This window comes from Anabas testudineus, chromosome 5, assembly GCF_900324465.2.
Source record: "Anabas testudineus chromosome 5, fAnaTes1.2, whole genome shotgun sequence".
NCBI lineage: Eukaryota > Metazoa > Chordata > Actinopteri > Anabantiformes > Anabantidae > Anabas > Anabas testudineus.
The window spans coordinates 151,057-175,459 of NC_046614.1; positions in this window are offsets into that span (position 1 = coordinate 151,057).

The following is a 24,403-nucleotide window of genomic DNA, read 5'->3' on the forward strand; positions in this document are numbered from 1 at the left end:
CTATGGTTTAAAACCTTTTACTATTCAACAAAAACATTTCCTTCTCTCTACAGAAAGGAGATGTTAAAAATATGGTATTTATGTTGATTTTAAAATAAAATATATGTTTACGTATACTGTTATTATATGTCATTTTATGTTATGCACTTGTAAGGCTTTAATGTGTAATAGAAAACTAAAACATGAATGATACATAGAATAACAAAGTAATACTTAGAATTATGTAGTGGGTCTTCATTGAAAATATGGTGATTTACCGTAACATATGGTGTACTGGTTTTAAATGTATTTTATTTTATTTTATTTTCTCGAACTGTATGTGAACTACCATAATCTAAAGACTAACAGACGGAGCACTGATGTATCTAGAGAGCGGGACATTGTGGTTCAAATGTTAACGGACACTGAACAGTTAGCGCCGCTTCTGCCCGAGCAGCACCGCGGTTCTTACACTGGAGGAGCAATGTGTCGCTCCCCATAAGGTGTTCTTTACACACAGGCATTTATTAGACGCACTTCAGCATGCTGTGAGAACTAAATAAAAGACACATAAATACATACAAAAGACATTCCTTGAGGTAAATAAAACACAAATAAATAAAACAGCACAATGAAATATAAACAACCCAAATTGCACTTAAACAATTACTTAAAGGTAAAAAATGTCATATTCAAAAGTAGTCAGTATTACGAACTTAAACTAAAACATTTGGCGTCATGTTCACATTTAGCAGCTTCAAATATAATACAAAACACAAAAACAAAACGTACCTCATTGGCCACATAATCTCACAGGGAGGAAAATAAACTTGGAACAAAACTTTCCAACATCAAAATCTTCGCAAAGTTGGGCAGTGCAGCATGGCTCAGCATCTCATCTTCTAATTAACAACTTTATCCACGTGCAGTAGATTGTGTACCACAACAACTAACCTGACGTTACCTAGACTGGCGAACATTGGTTGCACCTCGGCAACTGCTATACAAGTATTGTAATAACCCGACATTAACAATATACATTACTTTAAATTCCCTTCTTATATTTATACATTATATAAACATTCAACCAAACAATTAGAGATACATGAACAATATAACTGACACTTGACAGCAGTTACACAATGTGTGGAGGTAAGTTTAAGGTTTTAAAGAACGTTTTGTTAATTTGACCTTAAAAGTTACGGTTATTGTAATTGCCATTAAAGTTGAGGTCAACGACGTGTTCCCTAAAACGTTATTTAGTTAACGTTATTTAACGGTAGCGGCTAGCTAAATGTAATGCTAATCTTACAAGTTAACTTGCTAGCTAGCATTTGTCCTACATCCAACTGACTTAGATATTTTTGTGTTAAACATTAATGTGTTTAGCTAGCTAGCTAAGTGTACAACAAAATGTGTAGTTGTCATTTCTGTGGCAAGTTGCTTACAACATTGATGTACTAAGTCCTTCACGGCCGACTTCACCGTATTGAACCACATTGTGGTTATTTAAGTGTGGAGCTGGTTGTAACCAGACATTTTGTAGATATAGAGCTTTTAAAGCTCATTTTTAGTGGAGGCACAATGTATCTACTCCTGTTAATGTTAGCGTTACTGTTGGGATCCAGTAGCGCAGTACCAGTGTCAAACTGTGAAAGAGCTAATAGCTCACTGAAAGGAGCAGATTGTAGAAGGACATGCAGTGAACTGTCCAGTAACAGGATGTACTGTACTAATGTTTTCAAGGTCAGATCTTCTTTCACTGGCCACATGTCACGAGAACATAGAGATTTCTCTAACATAAGGTAAGTAAGTTGCATTTATATTTAACATTTTTTAAATTTGTTTAGTTGAGTCTTAATTATATGTACGCAGTACCTTGTCTAACAAGTTGTTTTCTGACTGCAGAGAGCATCGTGACAGTCCAGAACGTAAACATGATGGGCATAAAGCCAAATTGGTGCCAACATCTGCTCATTTTTCCAATTTCAGAACATCGGTACATGTTTGTCTTCCATCATGTCAACCCCAGTGATGTCAAGGCAAATTAGAGGTAAGCTGTGGCATTGTTTAGCAAACAATATGTAGATGCAAGCACAATTTCACACAGTTTATGTTCCTCAAGAAAACAGCCTCATCGTACACAGAAGAAACGAGCAGTCTGAAATGTGACTGTGGATTTTCTGACTGCTTCAGTGAATGTATCATTGTATTAAGGCTGCTGTTGATCTCTTAGTGACAAATATGTTAGTGTCTGTGTTTCACGCTGATACTGTTGATAAAAACACCTGACCTGTAAAACTATATATCAAATATCTGTGTTTAGGTATTATGCTTAAACGCTGCATGAATGTAACATTTGCTTCTGTTTTCTGGCTGCAGAGAGGATCATGACCACGTCATACTTGTGATTCTTCCCCATGATGACAACACCTGTTCAAAGTTCCAGTTCCTGAACATCATTCCACATCTGTCGGGGACTTCAGACTTCATTAAAGTGTGAACCTTGTGACTTAGACAACAGGGATGTTTAGACAAATTAGAGGTAAGCTGTGGATTTGGCCTCTGCATTTATGTTAATGTAATAAAAAATAGAGACATGCAAGCAAAATTTAAACTTCACTTTACTTGATCTTTCTCAAGACAACAGCTTCATTATACACAGAAGAAACCAAAACTCTAAAGTATAGTTGTGAATTGTCTGACTGCCTAAGTCATAGGTGTCAAACTCTGGCCTGCGGGCCAAATTTGGCCGCAGTGTAATTATATTTGACCCGCAAGGCTATACCAAATGACTACTAGAGCTAGCCCACCGGTATTATACAGAGCATTCATTCATCGCTAATACTACAAATCCCATAATGCAGCGCTTCAGCTGCCTTGCCGAACAAATTCCACGTTAATCAAGTTTAGCTTATGATGCTGCTAGTTATTGCGAAGCTAGTCCTCAGGATGCCAAGTAATGTTGAACCATAGCGTTACAACGGTGTTCACAAATACGCACTTTGCTGATAAACTGAGTTCTCACGGAGCTTTGGTGACTTTGACGGACAAGAAAATAAATTTACCGTCGATGTGTAAACTGCACCTGTGCAGATTCAGATGGAGCTGATTGTAGGACACTGCAGGACCCGCACAGTTTATTCACTCCATTCCCACAGAAATGTCTCAGCTCCGTCCACATGAGGCTCGAACCTTGTTTATGTTTGGTAGCACAAATCTTAGTGAGAAGCTGTTCTCAGTGATGAAGACTAACAAAACAGAACACAGGAGTCGTCTCACTGGTGAGAACCTGCAGTCCATCCTGAGAATCTCCACAACACAGAACCTCACACCAAATATAAACGAACTTGTTGACAAAAACAGATGCAGCTCTGATAAAAAGACATAAGAGCAAAGACTGAATGATTTGATTTGTTATTACTGAAGAGCACAAATTTTATTTATATTTCCAGGTTTTGTTATGCAGCATGTTCATATTTTGAATTTGTATAATTTTGACAGGATATATTTTTATGGAGAGCCAAATATTTTGGGATATTTAAAATTTAAGTTTATTTTTATATAAAATGACATAAGATTAAAGAAATTTGAATGTTTGTTCTTTTAATGTTTACTTTATTTCTAACTTATTATATAATATATAATTTAGAGAGGATATATTTCTGTAGAGAGCAAAATATTATAAGTTTATGTTAAAAAAAAGTTAAGTTTTAAAAGTTTTAGTGTGCTCAATAAATGTTTATCCTGTTCGGCCCGCGACCTAAAGTGTGTTTTGGATTTTGGCCCCCTGTGCAATTGAGTTTGACACCCCTGGCCTAAGTGGAGACATCTGAGTATTTAGGTTGGTAATGCTGTTGATTGCTTGGTGATTAATATGTCACATTCTATATTTTGCCCATATACTCATAAGATGCCCTGCAAAACTATACTTCAGAGAACTTTCTATCACGTAAAATTCACTGGAACTATGTATGTAAGGCTGGAAATATGTGTGTGGGTATAATGCTCATCACTGCATCAATTTAATTCTGCTTTGTTTCTGTTTTCTGCCTGCAGAGAAAAACCTGCCAGTCCACAGTGTGCACCTTATGGACATCTTGGGAATCTTCTAGAAAAAATGATGACAACATACATCTTAGGTTCTAGTTTATGGAATATCACGTTCATGAGAGACTCTAAACCATGTTGAGCACCATCTTTAGTCATGTCTGACCTATTATTCATCCTGGGCAAGTGGCCACATTTTTTTATGATGTTTATATTGTTAACCCCACTGTACATTGTCCTAAAAATACATGCTGTTTTTTCAAACTCTTAAAACTATTTTGTGAGTTAAATGGGCAGTTTATTGGATCAGATCAACACACAACAGAACACAACACAACAGAATGCTTAAAGGCAAAATCTTTACTTTTAATGATGATAGTTTGTTGATTTACAATGTATTTATCTGTTTGTTTTGGAATTTATTATAAGTAATTGTTGACTGTAAAATCTATGCTAATCAGCTGTAATGCCTTATTTTATTTACCGTACTTTTTACAGTAAAATTCTGGCAACCCCAGCTGCAGGTATTTCACCATTAATTACAGAGATTTTTTTTACCGTGTACCAAAAAATTCACCTTATGCATTGAATGACCCTCGTACAATTAAATAAATGCATCATATAATTGTGGTGGTGAAGATTTACAGTCATCCATGTAAGGTTATCTGGAAGCTGAGTCATTGCAACTGGAATTCTTTCTCGTCCTTCAAAGACGAAGTACAATAATGTCCACATTTTGGACAGTGATAAGTATAAAGTATTCGAGAGTGGACTAGCAGAAGCCATACATGTCCAGGTGGAAAACTTCCCACTCAGCAGAGGTCGGAGCAAGGTCAAACTTAATGATGGGCTGTAACTATTGTAACTGTTACCTCTGCTCAGACACCTCCTTGCATTGTTAAGCTAAAAGCCTATTCAGGTCATGTGAGCGTAAAAGGAGAAATTTGAGGTTTTAACCGAACAAGAAAGAAGTCTAGTTACCATGACTCCACTCCCAGATCATATAATACTTTTCTATAACTGTAACCGTAGAAACAGCAGCATGTCTCCTGTGTCCTCACCTGATACCTCCAGGGTTGCCTGCTGTGCATCTCTGCAAAAAGGTGGTGCCTTTTGGCAAAAACTCCATGTCAATGTTCTGTCTGAGTTTGATAAGGACACGTCCGTGGTCCACGTTCTCCAAATCAAAACACGTGCACGTACATGAACCCAAACACGAGAGTGTCAGAAATAATGATTATGTGCGTCAGCAGCACGTGCCCTGCTGAATGTGCTATAAACCAGAGTCAACTGTGATAATAAAAACTGTTACGAATTTGTTTCATTAACTAAATACTTGCCTCTGTTCTCCAGCGTCCAGTGTTGATGTAAAATTCCCAGGGATTGGCTGGCTTCTGAACCTGCGTTCCAAATCATTTACAGCATCAACTATTTTTTATTTACAGATCTCCAAATTAAAACACATAAATTAAAGTTACATATGTAATTAGAAGAAATATGCTCCAAAACCCAAGACATTATCATCATCACCATTATCATCTCAAGTGTAGATGTGCTGTACTTTGACATTTTCATCATCATCTCACAGGTGTTTTACTGCCCAGAACAAAATCAACAAGACTACTGAGTCTGTTGGTGAAGATTCTCAGTCGTACAGGAGAGGTTATCTGGAAGACAAGACTATTAAGGTCACAGTCAGGACTACAGTGCAGTTCATCATCATCTTAACTTTAAAACCACACTCTCTGAGGTCATGGAGTCAGTAGCCTGGTAGACTGCACCTTCACCAGATGATGAACATTTACAAATTCTTTTTTTAGTCAAAACTGATACTATGTAAAGAGACAAAATAATTTCTCAAATGAAGAATTGTCATTTAAGACTAAGCTTAAAACTTTCCTTTTTTTTATAAAGTTTATAATTTGAGATGGATCAGGTGACTCTAAACCAGGGGTGTCAACTCCTGGTCCTCAAGGGCCACTACCCTTCTAGTGCCAGTTCCACTGCTAATTCCCTGGATCAGGTGGGTTCGGCCAATCAGAAGCTGGAAGTGCAGAGCTTGTTGCAAAACAAGCCGGCCATTGGACCTCGAGGACCGGAATTGAACACCCCTGCTCTAGGACATCTCTTATGCTGCTATATAGTAGTCTGCTACGGGACCTCTACTGATGCACGGAGGTCGTCTCCTCTCTCCTTTCTCCTATATCAATTAAAATGCCACCATTGCATGTCAATAACTTTGTCTTTTCCCCCTCCCGTAGTTGTGCTTCCACCTCTCTGTCTCCCTCTCTCTGTTCTCCTTTACAGGTGTCCTCGACCTTGAAGCTGCAATTCTCCAGAGTTCCCAGTGTTGTTGCTGCTTGTTGTTGTCTTTTGTTGCCTGCTGTTCTTTTCTCTCTCCTCTTTCTACTCACCCCAACCAGTCGAGGCAGATGGCTACCCACCCTGAGCCTGGTTCTGCTGGAGGTTTCTTCCTCTAAAGGGAGTTTTCCTCTCCTCTGTTGCCTAATTCGCTTAAATTCTATATAATTCTTTATACATTTATTATTTGTAAGGTCTTAAACCTTAAGTACTGTAAAGTGCCTTGCGGTGACTTATTTTATAATTTTTTGCTATACAAATGAAATTGAATTGAATTGAAATAAGTCATTCTTTTAATATCTCTAATAAACATTTATAAACTACACAAATGTGGTGCTGTCTCTCTGGTGTAGTCAATTTGTGTTAAGTTCTAGTCAGAGCATATTAACTAAATAATTTCAGCGTGAAAAAGTAAATACATCTATTTCCTTTTATTTCCCATCTAATAAATATGTTAATAACTGAACCAACAAAAACAAGTGTGTCTATCATCTATCCCCAAAAAGGCCAGAACCAGTTCACACCTGTACCAGGTTGGACACACTTAACGACCCATTTAGGTGTTAAGAGGGGGTGGGCAGAGGTGTGACCATTACATCCTTCACATCTCCCCCATCCTTTGTTTCACCTAACGAGCCTAATCAGGGCAAGGGGTGGAGTGAAACCAGTCTTGGAGCATAAAATTTGCGGCCTCTAACCAACTATCTTCAGACTGAAGAAGCTACTTGGATGAGTAGCAAAACGTTTCAACTAACTAAAGGAAGTCCAGTTGCCATGGCTCAACTTCCTGGCACTGTAAAGTGCCCCAAGATAACTTCTGTTGTGATTTGGCACTATACAAATAAAATTCAAATTGACTAAGAATGTAAGCAGCTGGTCCACACCAGTTTTGCATATATGCAGTGACCAAAGACATCATGACATTTCTATCTCAATTGGCTAGACCAAAAAGTGAAACATTTGTGTTCTTCTTTAGGTCAGATGGTCACTCAGATGATATCACAACACAAGAACTAAATTCACATACGACATATGTACCTGTGGTTGCTGAAAGATGTCTGATCTTCCCCAAACACAGCTGGTTAAAATGTTCATGCCGATCTGATCCTTTCAAAAACGAGCCCATGCTGCAGCCGTCACTGACAGTTACTGAAGGGATGCAGTCCATGTTGTCGCTGCTGCTGCTGAGGTAATGCTCTGCAGCCGTTTATAGAAAGGCCAAATCAAAAATGAACATTTACATTTAGTCATTTAGCAGATGCTTTTATCCAAAGCAACTTACAAGTGAGGAACAAGGCAAGCAAACAAAATCTAAGTCAAGGAGGAACAACATCAAAGCAAAGTGCTATCAACAAAATGAACCAACAAAAGATTAGAACTTAAAAGTAAACAAAAAAAAGCAGCAATGATACATTTGCATTCTTAACCCAGTATTTTTAGGGTAATCTTCACCTTTCGGATCATCCCTTATTTATTTCATTCATATGATTTAAGAGCCACAAGGTAAAAAAGGTGTATATTTTACTCTTAAGCCATCTTCACATATGCACTATAGAATCAGAATAGAATCAAGTATAAGCAGACTTTCGCCTTCCAACATGCAGCCCACCTGGGTACTGCCTAAAGAGGTTCAGGGTTCATGTCTGAAAGCAGTTACATGGCAATGGCTGATTAACTCACTGGCTGTTGTGACCTTTAGCTGTATGTCTGTCATCACATAGGGAAAAATAATGGTCTACATCCAGGTATCATAATAGTATTTGATCAAACAAATGTCAATTTACCTTCGGTTGCCAATAGCTTTTTTGCTCCCCGACTACGATTTGTGTGTCTGTTAAGACAACGTTAGTATTTTATTCCAAAGTCAACTGCACTGGGTAATCAAGGTTCATAGAGGACATGTCACAAGTAAGGAGGGGGATGAGGCAGGAATGAACGGAACACAGGATTTATTGGGTAAAACTACAAAAACAGAGAAACTAAGGGGGTGTCAACCGACACTACAAAAACAGGCAGGGAAACACGAAGACAAAGGAAACTACCAAAATGGCGTGGAAAAAAGTAACAAAACAAGAAACCAAAGTACAAATCAAAACCACTGCACGATGGCAGGAAAACACTCACTAAAACAGGTAATAATGAGGGGGAACAAAGTCCAGAGACTTGAGGCGGCAGTAGATCAGGGGGTAGAGCAGTTGCCTACGAACCCCAGGGTGAGTGGTTCAATTCCTGGTCCCTCCTGGCTACTTGCTGAGGTGTCCTTGGAGAAGACACCGAAACCCCTTAGTGTAGCGCTGACATACTGTCTAGCAGCTTTCCACCCACAATTTCCCCAAGGGGATCAATAAAGTATTAATATTATTATTAGAGAGTCCAAGAGGGGGAAGCAGACAGGGCTGAGCAGGATGAGCTAAAGCAGGCAGGGTTGAGCAGGCAGGGAGAGAAGTGGCTGGTGGGCGGAGTCCAGAGGGAGAGTGAGATGGAGAACTGAGGGAAATCCCCGGCTGGTAATCTTACGTTCCTTCACCAATTTGTCCCCCCCCCCCCCCCATCATAGAAAAAGTTAAATAGTTGGACTTCTTGGAGGATGCGCGTGTTTTTTTGTCTCAGGGCTACAGCGGGATTTTTAAAATCTACACAACATTTCTTCTACATTTCTACAACTCAGGTACGTTTAAGATGACTAATATTCAGCTTGTTCAGTGTGTGGAGTGCAGGATGTTTAGACCGTCTTCCTCCGTCGTTAGCGACAATTTTACCTGTGACAGGTGTGGTTTAGTTAGCACTCTGACGGAGAAGATAACAGCGTTAGAGGAGCGCATCCAGACTTTGGAGAGGGTTAGAGAGAGTGAGAGTAGTGTTATTTCTGTAGCGGACAGTCTGGGCGGAGATAGCCAGTCCCCGACTCCGTCATTAGAGCCCTCACAGCGGGGCGAGTGGGTGACGACTCGGCGGCATACTCGCGCAGCCAAAGCTAAGGCTAAGGCTAAAGCTAGTCCACCGGAGCACACCACCCCCGCGCTTCACGTGTCTAACAGGTTTGCCCCCCTCAGTGATTCACCCGCGGCGAAACCTGGAAGAACTCTGGTTATAGGAGACTCGATCATGAGACACGTGAAATTAGCCAGACCTTTAGGGGCTCCAGCGGCTGTGGTCAGGTGTATCCCGGGGGCCAGGGTACCGGACATTGAAGGCAATCTTAGGGCCTTAGGACAGCATAGGTTTTCTAAGATAGTGGTACATGCCGGAGCTAACGATATACGCCTTCGTCAGTCTGAGGTTACCAAGAATAACTTTAAAGAGGTGTTTAAATTAGCGAAGGCGATGTCCGAAGTGGTAATCTTCTCTGGCCCCCTCCCAATGAGACGAGGTGACATAACCTACAGCAGGTTATGGTCGCTGAACCGCTGGATGTCCAGGTGGTGCTCCGAAAACAACGTGGGCTTCATAGATAATTGGAGGGCAAACCTGGCCTGTTAGGGCGGGACGGTGTCCATCCCACTCGGGAAGGTGCTGCTCTCATTTCTTGCAGTATAGCTCATAGTCTAAGATCAAGCCTAGTTAGTCGCTGACTACCCAGAGTCCAGGCCAGGGAGCAGAAAAACAGGCTAAACCAAGTGTCTGCTAGCTGCACAGAGTTGTCACTCAGGGTTCAACATATTGAGACTGTGTCTGTTCCTCGAGCTAAACAAAAAGCTAGAAAAACCCAGAAAGTATGTTTTAATAATTTTATTAACATACAGACTTCAAATTCAGAGCACACTGATTGTGCTGGCTGCACCTCTGATCTGAAGTTAAGATTGTTAAATATTAGATCTCTTATATTTAAAGCTCTTACTGTTAATGAAACTATCACAGATCAGGAGTTTGATATACTCTGTTTAACAGAAACCTGGATTAAACAGGCCGAGTATGTAGCTTTAAATGAAGCAACTCCTCCTGGATACAGCAACATTCACCAGCCTCGTCTGACTGGTAGAGGAGGAGGTGTCGCAGTTATTTATAATGATAAACTGACTATCGTACAAAAGCATGTACACAAATTTAAAGCTTTTGAATGTCTTTATAGTAACATAACAAGTATAGATACAAATATAAAGTCTGCTCAGCCGATCCCGCTAATTATCATTTACAGACCCCCAGGGCCCTACTCTGAATTTCTTTGTGAATTTGCAGATTTCCTTTCTAACCTAGTTGTTTCTGTAGACAAAGCATTAATTGCTGGAGATTTTAATATTCACTTTGAGAATCCAGAAGACCCTCTGAGAACAGCATTTATGTCCATATTGGACTCGCTAGGAGTAGATCAGTGTGTAGTAGGACCCACTCATAAAGCGGGTCACACCTTAGATTTAATAATATCATTCGGTTTAAGTATAAGAAATTTACTTACGCTCCCACTGTCTGAAGTTATCTCAGACCACTGTCTTGTTTCAACTACAGTGTGTCATATTAACAATGTATACTCATTAAACGTACATTTACATCAACTACCGCACAGAGCTTTATTAGTAATCTTCCAGAGTTATCAACTTTGATTGGATCACCGTCTGACACCACAGAACTAGACCAGGCGACTGAATATCTCGAGTCGTCATTACGTTATACCTTAGATAATGTAGCTCCAGTTAAAAGAAAAGTCATCAGAGATAAGAAACTTGCTCCTTGGTATAACGATGACACGCGCGTCTTAAAACAGACTACTCGAAAGTTAGAACGTAAATGGCGCCAAACTAAATTGTTAGTATTCCAGATAGCATGGAAGGAGAGCATCCTGAACTATAAAAAAGCTCTTAGTGCAGCTAGATCAATGTATCTCTCCACTCTCATAGAAAACAACAAAAATAACCCTAGATTTTTATTTAATACAGTAGCCAAATTAACTAGAAAGAAAACTACTGCAGATATCTCCACAACAACGTTGTGCAGTAGTGAGGACTTCATGAACTTTTTCAATAACAAAATTGTAAATATAAGGCAGAAAATTCAAGCTTTAAAACCAGACAATTTAGTTGACGCAGGTGACGAGCTAACCTCAGCAGATCAGTACCTAGATTACTTTACTCCTCTTGAAGAGAATGAACTAATTTCACTCATCTCTTCTGCAAAATCTTCAACCTGTACATTAGACCCTATACCGACACACTTTCTAAAACAGATAGTGCCAGAAATAATAGAACCCCTGCTGACAATCATAAATTCCTCACTCAGCTGTGGGTATGTCCCAAAGTGTTTTAAATTAGCAGTTATTAAACCGCTAATCAAGAAACCTGATCTCGACCCTTGTCAGCTGTCCAATTACAGGCCGATATCAAACCTCCCCTTTATCTCTAAGATTCTCGAAAAGATAGTAGCTGGGCAGCTAACTTGTATCTTCATAGAAATAACATACATGAACTCTATCAGTCAGGATTTAGGCCTCATCACAGCACAGAGACGGCACTTGTTAAAGTAGTAAATTGGCCTATTGGCCGCTGATCAGGGTAGTGTCTCTATGCTTGTGCTACTCGATCTCAGTGCAGCTTTCATTACATTACAGTCATTTAGCAGACGCTTTTATCCAAAGCGACTTACAAGTCATTACAAGTTACAAGGGTAGGCAGGGCAGCGTGAGGAGGTCTTGCCTAAGGACCCCTACTGGAGGTAGCCATAGCTGGGATTTGAACCCCAGTCTCCCACATGGGAGGCGGTGATGTTACCACTACACTAACCAGCCGCACACCAGCTTTCGACACCATTGACCATAGTATTCTCCTTCACAGACTAGAAAATGTTGTTGGAATTAGGGGAACGGCCCTCTCCTGGCTTAGGTCCTATTTGACTGATCGTTATCAGTATGTAGATCTAAATGGCGATTACTCCACATGCTCTCCAGTGGAGTTTGGTGTTCCACAGGGTTCAGTTTTAGGCCCCCTGCTTTTTTCCCTCTACATGCTTCCTCTGGGCAACATTATCCGTAAACATGGTATTAACTTTCATTGTTATGCTGACGACACACAGTTATATGTTTCATCAAAACCAGATGAGATCAAACTGCTTAATAAAGTTGAGCAATGTGTAAAGGATATACGAGACTGGATGCTAATTAACTTCCTTCTGCTAAATCCTGATAAGACAGAAGTACTAGTTATAGGATCATCTGCAGCTAGAAGCAAGATGTTAGACCACACCGTAACTCTAGATGGCCTTTCCGTTACATCTAGTGCAACAGTCAAAGACCTTGGTGTGATTCTAGATTCCAGTCTTTCATTTGAAGCTCATGTAGATAATATCACCAGGACAGCTTTCTTTCACCTCAGAAATATTGCCAAGATAAGGAACATTTTGTCACTAAATGATGCAGAAAAATTAGTCCATGCTTTCATCACCTCTAGGTTGGACTACTGTAATGCCTTACTGTCTGGCTGTTCAACCAGGTGCATAAACAAGCTTCAGTTAGTTCAGAATGCAGCAGCGAGAGTCCTCATTCGAACCAGAAGATACGATCACATCTCGCCTATCTTATCTACACTTCATTGGCTCCCCATGAAATTTCGCATTGATTTTAAAATACTACTTTTGACATTTAAAGCATTAAATGGTCTTGCGCCGCAGTATCTAAGTGAACTGCTAGTGTCTTATGATCCACCACGCCTACTTCGCTCAAAGGATGCTGGCTGCCTGTCAGTACCTCGTATCCTAAAAACTACAGCTGGGGGCAGAGCTTTTTCTTACAAAGCCCCAAAGTTATAGAATAGCCTTCCAAAAAGCGTTCGGGACTCAGACACAGTCTCAGTGTCTAAGTCTAGGCTGAAAACCTACCTATTTAGTCAAGCATTTGAGTAAATAGATCTGGGAAGGACTCATGGACGTAGAGCATTATGGTGAACTGGTATGTTTAGATGCTGTCTTCCCAACTCTCACTGATCACTCGGGTTTGTTGATGGTGAAGTGTTTGGTTGCTCTACATCCCAGTGCGCCCTCATGTCTGTGTTTTCTTCTGAACCCACCCTTTTAGTTAGGCTGTCATAATTAGTCCTGCCGGAGTCCCTGCTGCACTACACTAAATATACATTCACCTCAAACTTTATCTGACTGTGAATACAACTAACTGCAATCTCTCCTCTTCTCTCTCTTTCCCTCTCCCTCTCTCTTTTCCCTCTTCCTGTCTCTCTGTCGAGCTACACGTCATTCCACCCTTTGCCCTCTGGACCTGTCTGACTCGTCCTGATGCCCAACTTCTGGCTGGAGATCTCGTCGCCTGGATCCACCGTTTGCCCTTTGGGATGCGTTTGGAGACTGGATTGGTCACAAGCTACTATGATGTCGGTCCCGGCCTCGGCGGACGTCGGAAGCTGTTTCTTGGAGGTCTCGACTCAACGCTCGATAGTCAAGGAATGGAACTAGTCTGCCTGCAATAACTAACTGGACTCCATATTAACTTAAAAGACATTAACTGTTATACTGGACTGCTGCCTACACAGCATGTAATCACCCATATGAGGATGGGTTCCCTGTTGAGTCTGGTTCCTCTCAAGGTTTCTTCCTGTTGCCTTCTCAGGGAGTTTTTCCTTGCCACTGTCGCCCTCGGCTTGCTCATCAGGGACAATCAGATTATTATGACTCATACACATACACTGTTCATGTACTGTTCTTTGGTTGTGTAAAGCTGCTTTGTGACAATGTCAATTGTAAAAAGTGCTCTACAAATAAAATTGAATTGAATTGAATTGAATTGGACGGTATCCTTACCCAGTTTGCTCAGCCCCAGGCAGGCTGAGGCTGAAGTTACCAGCACAACTGGACAGATAAGAGATGGGGATGGGCTGTTGGTAGCAGGATTCAAGGTTGCAGAGTTTTTACATGAGGAGGACGAGCAGGCATGGGAAACAAACTGGAAACAGGCTGGAGACAGGTTGGGGAACGACGACGAACTGACAGAGGGGAAAGGGCTGAGGAGAGTTTTGTAGGGGAAAGGGGGCACAGGTGAGTCCAATGTTCAGCTGATTGCTGTGAGCAGAGGGAGAGTGAAGAGAGGGAAATGAAGGAAAATCCAGCTTGGCCTGGTGCCAGGCTGAAACGGTGACAACATTATGTCCTGCTTGGCCCTTTTTTAAGGATTACAATCCTGATTGGTAGTGGTGGGCAAATGAAGCCTCATGAAGCACTGAGGCTTTCCTAACAATTGTGTTGAAAAAGGTTCAAAGCTTCAAGGCCTCAGTGATGGTGACGTCTGGTGGTCAACTAGAGCCAAAGCAACCTCTGAAGGGCACGACTGAAGCTCTGGCACTGTTTCATTCTGGTATGTTCATTCATACCAAATAATGATCATATAGTCATTACAATAAAATATGCAGATGCTCTCTCTCCTACTCTAAAACACATTCCACATTAACCCAAAGAATCAATGCAAATTATAACATGGGTTAAATGTTGGTTAAGAGTTTATCAGGGTTTATTATCTCTAACAGGATCAGAGATCCTTCCTACTCTCCTGCAAATGATCAGTGTTTGAATTCAGAAACATTGTATCATTTTTGTGTGTTTTTATAGAAAACCTTTAAGGATAATAGTTTGTCAGTTAAGGACTTGTATGGTTGATTTGAAAGGATTATTTACAGAAGCAGAAGCAGTTAGTTGTCTTCACAGGATTTTATTGAGAAATTTAATTTTTTCTACTGTTGCAGGATTCAGTCGGCTCATGCCTGACACGCAAGTGTGGCAGTGTCAAAATGATCCCAAATTTTAGAACATCTCTTATTAGTGGTACTCGCCATGAAAGTTGCCAAAATACTCTCACTGTCCAAATCTCTGGCTCCTCACAACCTCATTTGAAGCATAATGATGCATCTTAAATAGCTGGTTTGGCACCAAACACTCAAAGTAGCTCAGGTGTTAGAGCAGTTGCCTACAAACCCCAGGGTGAGTGGTTCCTCCTGGCTACTTGCTGAGGTATCCTTAGACAAGACACTGAAACCCTGTAGTACAGGGGTGGCCAACCCTGGTCCTCAAGAGCCTCAGCCCTGCTTGTTTTCCAACTATTCCTGCCCTACCCTCTGCTGTTTTCATGGATCAGGTGTGTTCAGCCAATCAGAAGCAGGAAATGCAGAGATAGTTGGAAAACAAGCAGGACTGAGGCTCTTGAGGACCAGGGTTGGCCACTCCTGCTATAGTAGCACCGACACAGTCTGGCAGCTTTCCAACCGCAATTTCCCCAAGGGGATCAATAAAGTATTCATTATTATTATTCTTGATGAGCGAGCAATTCCTCTGATTGAACACTGCCTTATTGGTTTCCTACAAGTAAGACCACAGCTGTGTTTTTCTGAGGACAACGTGACATTTCTTTTTAAACTGTACAGTTTAGTGGAAACAGTTTATTACATTCATCTTGTTCTTTTTATACTCTTTGATTGGATTTGTGCAAAATGTACATGCATAAGAATCTTTTTAGTGCAACAAAAGTACTTTATTTGTATAATCTGTGTGCACAACACTGACAAGGTAACCAATTTAAATTGAAAAAGACTGAAGTTCTACATCCAAGCTAGTAGCTCTGTGAGTTCTTAAATATATTGAGCTAAATATAACCTATTATTATTATTATTGATGCTAACATGCTCATGGTCTGCTCTAGGAAACATTCAATACAGAAGTACAAGTTGATAGGAATGTATTTAAAAAGCTCAGGCACTACAAACTTGCCTAGGCGATAAATGTAGAAGTACATGGTTTACATTTCAATATAGAAAAGAAACATTTGTGCCAACTGTGTGCCAAACAATGTCCAGTTTGGAAACTTTTTCATTCAATTTCAATTTCTTTTTGTATACTGCTAAATCACATTTAGCAGTATCACAAGTCATCTCAAGGCACCATATAATGTAAGGTTTAAGACCTTACAGAGTGTAATTGTATAGAAAATTACAGGAAATCCAACAATCCCAATTCAGCAAACATGGAGAGAAAAAGGAAGAAAAAGCAAGAAACCTCCATCAGAACCAGGCTCATAGTGGGCGGCCATCTGTCCTCGACCGGTTGGGGTGAGTGGAAAGAGGGAAGACAAAAGAACAGCAGACAACAAAAACAACAATAAGCACTAAAAAAATTGAGCTGGACACCTGGATTCTGGAGATATACAGCTCCACTGCAGGACGATACCTGCTGAAAAGTACAGAGAGGAGGAAACACAACTACAGGAGAGAGAAGACACAAAGATAATTACATGCAATTGTGGCATTTGAATGGATAGAGGAGAAAGGAGAGAGGGGAGGAGCTCAGTTTATCAGTAGAGTTCCTCCAGCAGACTAACCTATATCAGCAGAACTAAGAGATGGTTCAGAGTGACCTGATCCATCTGTAACTGTTTTATAAAAAAGGAAGTTACACAGAATAGGACTTCCTGGTGCTATTCAGAGTCTATACACTGAAAGAGGTCAACACAACAACAACAACAACAACAACACAACCCAGTTTCTTTAACAATAATGCGGATGTTCAATGCCAATAAGACTGGGATTCTTTTTACTGTGACCAAACTATTTTGATGCAGCCATCAAAGCGGGGTAGGGTCATGAGAAGGAGGCAGCAAGGTGGACGATGTTGGCACCAGATAGTAGGTGAAAGGGAAAACGTAGAGGAGAGGAAGAGATCATTAAGGCTAGTTTAGACAAACAGTAAGGCAGTGTGAGAGAGAAGGAGACATGGGAGCAATGTTTGTTTGCTTGAGAAAGTGTTTCCTAATGAACTGCATGCATTTAAGTTCCTACTGGCTACTAGCTGCAGTGTCCTTGAACAAGACACCGAAACCCCGTAGTAGCGCCGACTCAGTCTGGCAGCTGTCCAAAACGAATTTCCCCAAGGGGATCAAAAAAGTATACATTATTATTATTATTATTAATTAGTCAGCACAATGTCTTGTTTCCTTTGAAAAAAATTGACTGAAATGTTTAGCCTCAGCGCCACAAGAATGCTCAATGAAACAGCCTTTTTGCCATAGTAACAAGCTTTCTGAGCCTCGAAGAACCAGTTATTTCTATGAATAACGACATATAAGCCAGAGCATGGATGAAAATCACCCACATAGACTGAGAGGGAATGTCATGTCTTTTCATTTAAGTTCTGCAAAACAGATGAACTAGAGAGATCTGGTCCTTCTCACAGTGCAGGCCTCTTCCTGACCTCTCCTAAAGGAAGAGGGCCACCAGAAGACTGAGAAACTGGACACATGTGAGTGAAAAGACTCTACAGTCTATGAAATACATCTAACCCAGGATGACTAATACAAATTATTGGGTTGGGTTATTAGGTAATTATTGGGTTTTGTGTGGTTTTAAAATGATTTTTCCCATTACATTACATGGGCAATCTGATGATTCATTGAATCTGTGGAAGAGACGAAAAACTCATAAGAAGATCCTGCAGCGCCCTCTACTGTGCAAGCTGAAGACCAATGTGATCGAAATAATGCAAAATAAAAAAAAAAAAATAACCAGCCATTTAAAGCTCAGTGAGGTCTGCGTGGATGCTTATAAAAGCCACTGCCTTCAGAATCTACACATTCATTTACAAATATGAATATAACGATACTCTTTATCCTCACTTAACGCAACAATTAAAGTTAAATTAGTTATTTATAAGTCAGATGATAGAAATAATAAAAATGTTCATGGACTGTGTTGTGTTTTTGCATGGGTGCATTTGAAAAAGCAGAGATGAAGAGTTGGTTATGTGCTAGTGAGAAATCTTTCATTAGGACTAGGACAAGAGGCAAGAGGCAGGGTCCAGCCCGGTCAGGTCACCAGTCCATCGCAGGGCAGACATTCACACTCACACCTATGGGTGATTTAGAGCCCTTGGGGTCCTTCTTGCCGTGAGGCCATGATGGATTAATGATGGTTTAAATAACCCCAAATCAAGCAGGAACCTTAGTTTGGTCACTAACAAAAGTCAAAAGAAGTCTAATTTTTTTCACAGAAAGTGCCAGCATATCCAGGGGAACATGTTCAGGCTCCACTCACATGGTCACAGAGGGCTCCATTTTGACCCTGGCATCACTGGGCACAGTCCTGCCCATAACTGCCCTTCATAGTGGTCTCCAGTGAAACCGGCTTCGCACACACACACACACACACTGACCAGTGACTGAGTCACATCCCAGAGAGCTCTCCTGGCATCGGCATTTACTGAGGCATCCTTGGCTCCAGAAACCAGGCTCACAGGCTGTGAAGGCCAGAAAACGTTGTGCACAGGACATTGTTGATGAAATATGTTAATGTTACGGTCTTTGTGTAACATTGATGACTTAATAATAACAATTATTATTATTATAATTGGGGTGGCTGTGGCTCAATAGGTAGAGCAGTTGACTGCCAATCACGGGATTGGTGGTTTGATTCCCTGCTGCCACGTCACATGCCAAAGTGTCCTTGGGCAAGATACTGAACCCCTAGTTGCCCCCGGTGAGTCAGGTCAGCTGTATAGCAGCTCTGCCGTGTGTGTGAATGGGTGAATGAGACGCAGTGTAAAGTGCTTTGAGTACCAGCTAAGTAGAAAAGCGCTATATAAGTCCAGAACATTTACCAATTATTAAAACACGTAAGTTCTTACGGGCTGCACAGTCATGACCTCTTTTGCCAGGAGGGCAGACACAGTGTTCAGTCTGCGGGTCACAGCTGGCATCAGCGTGGCATGAACAGTGCATTACACAGCCTGGTCCATGATAACCCAGAGGGCACTCTATGCAAACAGACAGTCATGGTTTAGTAGTTCAAACTACTATTGTCTATTGACAGCATGTTCTTTATGGATGTTGGTGCATAGCCTTCTTCGTCTAGGTGTTGGGGATACCTGTATTCAAATCCAGTGCAGGATTGTTTATCAAGCAACATTATTTAGACATAAAGTGTAGCTATTGTATTATTGACTTAAGACAGTTTCTTATACTTACTCCCTTAATTTCAATATGTTGTTCAGAAACTGTAGTGATGTTATTGCAGTGTTAACATTCTTTCTGGGTGTCAGCAAGAATGTCATGAAGCGCAGTACATGAGATTTCCGTAATTTCTCTATCTGATGAAGATGTCCGGAAGTCCAGCCTAAATTTATAAAAGTCATCAAGTACCTCCCCTGCAGAAACAGAAACATCACTTTGATTACACATTTTTATATTCATGCACTAAAATAAATTGCCACCTTTCCACATAAGTTGACCTTGAATAGTTTATAGGTTTATTTTACGAGTATTTGCGTGACACATTTTTCATCATTTTGGATTTAAAATAATCAATTATAGCTTTTTTTACACAGAGCACTTTTATTGGTAGCTCATAAACCATTGAACAAACATAACACCTAACAGTAAGTAACACACCCCTGTCCATGAAACAGGTTAGCAGTCCAAATATTGATGAACCATGATCCAAAACTGGAATCCGTAAATAAAAAAGATATAGCTCCTACAACATTTATCAATTATTTGACTAGACTCTTAAAGTTGACACTAGAGTACCTTAAGTCTCTGGATGTTGTGGGGCTGTCTTGGTTGACACACCTTTGCAGCATCGCGTGAAGATCAGGGACAGTACCTCTGGACTGGCAGACCGGGGTGGTGGTTCCCCTTTTCAAAAAGGGGGACCGGAGGGGTGTTCCAACTATGGGGGATCACACTCCTCAGCCTCCCTGGGAAAGTCTATGCCAGAGTGCTGGATAGGAGAATTAGGCCGCTAGTCGAACCTCGGATCCAGGAGGAACAATGCGGAACACTGGACCAGCTCCATACTCTTGCTAGGGTGCTCGAGGGTTCATGGGAGTTTGCCCATCCAGTCTACATGTGTTTTGTGGACTTGGAGAAGGCGTTTGACCGTGTCCCTCGTGGCATCCTGTGGGAGGTACTTCGGGAATACGGGATTCGGGACCCTCTGTTAAGGGCCGTTCGGTCCTTGTACGACCGGAGTAGGAGCTTAGTTCGCATTGCCGGCAGTAAGTCAGACTTGTTCCCGGTGCATGTTGGACTCTGACAGGGCTGCCCTTTGTCACCAATCCTGTTCATAACTTTTATGGACAGGATTTCTAGGCGCAGCCAGGGGTCGGAGGGAATCCGGTTTGGGGACCACAGGATCTCATCTCTGCTTTTTGCAGATGGTGTTGTCCTGTTGGCCTCATCAGACCGGGACCTCCAGCAGGCACTGGGGCGGTTTGCAGCCGAGTGTGAAGGGACTGGGATGAGAATCAGCACCTCCAAGTCCGAGGCCATGGTTCTTAACCAGAAAAGGGTGGCCAGAACCCTCCAGGTTGGGGGGGAGATCCTCCCTCAAGTGGAGGAGGAGTTTAAGTATCTTGGGGTCTTGTTCACGAGTGAGGGAAAAAGGGAGCGTGAGATTGACAGACGGATTGGTGCCGATGATTATTTACAGAAGCAGAAAAGTTAGTTGTTTTCACAGGTTTTTATTGAGAAATATAATTTTTTCTACTGTCGCAGGCTGTAGTCTGCTCATGCCTGGCACGCAAGTGTCTGGTGGTATGAGATCAAAATGATCCCAAACTTTGCTTATATGTGGTACTCGCCATGAAAAAATATAACATCTTAAAGCCCTCCATAAAGCTAGAACCTCATATTACTCCTCATTAATAGAGGCAAATAAGAACAACCCTAGGTTTCTTTTCAGCACTGTAGCCAGGCTGACAAAGAGTTATAGCTCTGTCAAGCCTAGTATCCCCTCAAAAAACTTGATCAGATCCTCCCTGCATACGGCATGGATGGTCTCATTTATATAACATTTCATTTGTAAGACAATGCTCATACTTAGACTGCTTCCTCCCTGTAGATCACTCTGAATTATTTTCAGTAAAGAACTCATCTAAACCATCAACATGTCACTTAGACCCCATCCCGACTAGACTGCTCAAAGATGTCTTACCTTTGATCAGCACATCCATATTAGATCAGATCGATCTATCTTTACAAATAGGCTACGTACCACAGGCTTTTAAGGTTGCTGTAGTCAAGCCCCTACTCAAAAAGCCTACTCTGGACTCAAGGGTTTTAGTGAATTATAGACCAATATCCAATCTGCCCTTTATTTCTAAAATTCTTGAAAAGGTAGTTTCTAAGCAATTATATGACCACCTGCACAGTAATAACTTGTATGAAGATTTCTAGTCAGGATTTAGAATACATCATGGTACAGAAACAGCACTGGTAAAGGTCACTAATGATCTTCTATTAGCATCAGACAATGGACTACTCTCTATACTCGTCTTGTTAGATCTTAGTGCTGCATTCGACACTATAGATCACAACATCTTATTACACAGACTGGAACATGTAATTGGGATCAAAGGAACAGCACTAGAGTGGTTTAAATTATATCTATCGGATAGATTTCAGTTTGTACATGTTAATGATGAGTCTAACCCATGCACAGGGTTCTGTGTTCGGACCGATTCTTTTCACTTTATACATCTTAGGCAATATTATTAGGAAGCACTCTATAAATATCCATTGTTATGCAGATGATACCCAGCTATACTTATCTATGAAACCAGAAGAAACGAATCAATTAGTCAAACTTCAAGCATGCTTAAAAGACATAAAGACCTGGATGTCCTCAAATTTTCTTCTCCTAAATCCAGACAAGACAGGGGTTATTTTCTTTGGGCCTAAAAATCTCAGAGACACTATGTCTAATCACATTCTCACCCTTGATGACTTAGTATTGGCCTCAAGTAATACTGTAAGAAATCTCAGAGTTTCTTTGACCAGGATATCAAATTCACTTCATACATCAAAGAAATCTCTAGAACTGCATTTTTTCACCTGAGAAACATTGTTAAAATTAGGAGCATCCTGTCCCAAAGTGATGCTGAAAAACTAGTCCATGCATTTGTTACTTCCAGACTGGACTATTGTAATTCATTATTAATAGGATGTCTCAATAACTCCTTAAAAAGCCTCCAGTTAATCCAAAATGCTGCAGCCAGAGTTCTGACTGGACTGAGCAAGAGAGATCGTATTTCTCCTACGTTATTTTCTCTCCATTGGCTCCCTGTAAAATCCAGAAATGAATTTAAAATTCTTCTCCTCACTTATAAATGACTTAATAATCAGGCTCTGTCTTATCCTAAAGACGTCATAGTTCCATATTTTCCAAGCAGAACTCTCCGTTCTCAGGCTGCAGGTTTACTTGTGGTTCCTAGAGTTTCCAAATGTAGAATGGGAGGCAGAGCCTTTAGGTGACTCTGGTCCTACCAACCTTTCCAATGTTTTTGTTGCTTGTTGTTGTTGTCTTTTGTTGCCTGCTGTTCTTTTTCTATCTCCTCTTTCCACTCACCCCAACCGGTTGAGGCAGATGGCTGCCCATCCTGAACCTGGTTCTGCTGGAGGTTCCTTCCTCCAAAGGCAGGTACCTAATTCTGTAATACAGTTATATTTTGTAAAGTCTTAAACCTTAAATACTCTAAAGTGCCTTGAGATGACTTCTGTTGTGATTTGGTGCTATACGAATACAATTTAACTGAATTGAAATTATACCTTTTGCTTATGAAGAGTGGCAAGTCAGTTAAAACTCTAAGGCACCAGTCAAATAATGACAGCTAATTTTGTGATTATGATGATGTGATTATCAGTTCATCTCTTAACTACAAACAGGGATAACAAACATGCTCTCACAGTATTAGAGTAAATGATCTGACAGTTAGAAATCAACCATCCACGGATCAATAGATGTTCATATGATCAGTTAACAATCAAAAACTATTTCTGATCTTTTTACCAGGTTGACTAAGATGGAAACATTTTACAAAAAGAAACTTTATGAATCCAGGTCAGTAGATGAACTAACTTTTAATAAGACATTTAAAAGACTTTCCTGAAGCTTGAATACACAGTGTGGACACAGCTCACTCACAGTTCTTCCTTGTTCTTCTCTGATATATCAGCGATGCAAAGCTAATGCTTTTGTCTACTCACAACAAAGGTTTTTAAGATGCTGTACTTTTAACTTCACAGATTTGCTTTGAAACAAAAAGAGAACAGTGAGTTACTCTGTAGTGGACTTTCTCAGTTCACTTCACAGTTAAAACTTTGTGTGTAAAAAAAAAAGTGTACTGCTGATGATAACCTTATTCTAGAAAATGTTTGAAGATGCAACAGAAGCAGATTGTTATATTTTATAAAGTGTAATTAATCTGTCTCCTCTCTCCTTTCCTCAACTACAGCTACTGCTGTACTGTAAATGTTACATCATATCCTGCAGCTGGAAAGTGAAGTAAAAAATGTATTAGCAGTATTTTGACTCACTGAGGTCTTCAATGCATACTTACAACTGACTCTCACAGCCTCTGATGCATAATATGAACTGTTCTGTGAGGCTCAAGTTATTAGCAACTCTTCTTTTAGTTTGTTAGCATGCTAGCTTAAGCTAACTAATAAAATCTTTTTCAAAAAAATTAATTATAAATTACTGCTAATAAAACTAAATTCTGTTGATCATACGAAAACAATGTATGCCAGTCAGGTTTGCCACCTACTCCTTATGTCAAGGGATTGTCATGTTTGGTCAGTCCTTAGTGTTAGCGCTGATTGGAATGTAGTCAGCCACTTTCAGAACTGTGGTGAGTTCGCAACAAACAATGTGGTCTGCATCTAACAGTCATAAACTGACATATAAATACAAACATAAACTACAGCTACTGCTGTACTTCAGCAACTACTATAAATGTTACATCTTATCCAGCTGCTGTTGAAGATGTCTGTGAGAACATCTGTTAGCTGATCTGGAAATTCTACGAGCTCTCTGCCTGGGATGTTGTCTGGTCCAGCTGCTTTCCTCGTGTTGACTGCATGGCATTTTCCTCAAGTCAGCCACTGTGAAACACAGTACCTGGTCATTGGCAGGACACTTTACGTGATGGGGATGTTGGTGTAAACAAGATCCTGCGCCTTCTCTCCTCTCGTTGCCCACATGCTGATGGAAATTTGGGAGAAGTGACGAGATTTGCATTGTTGAAATCTCTAGTGAAAATAAACAGTCCA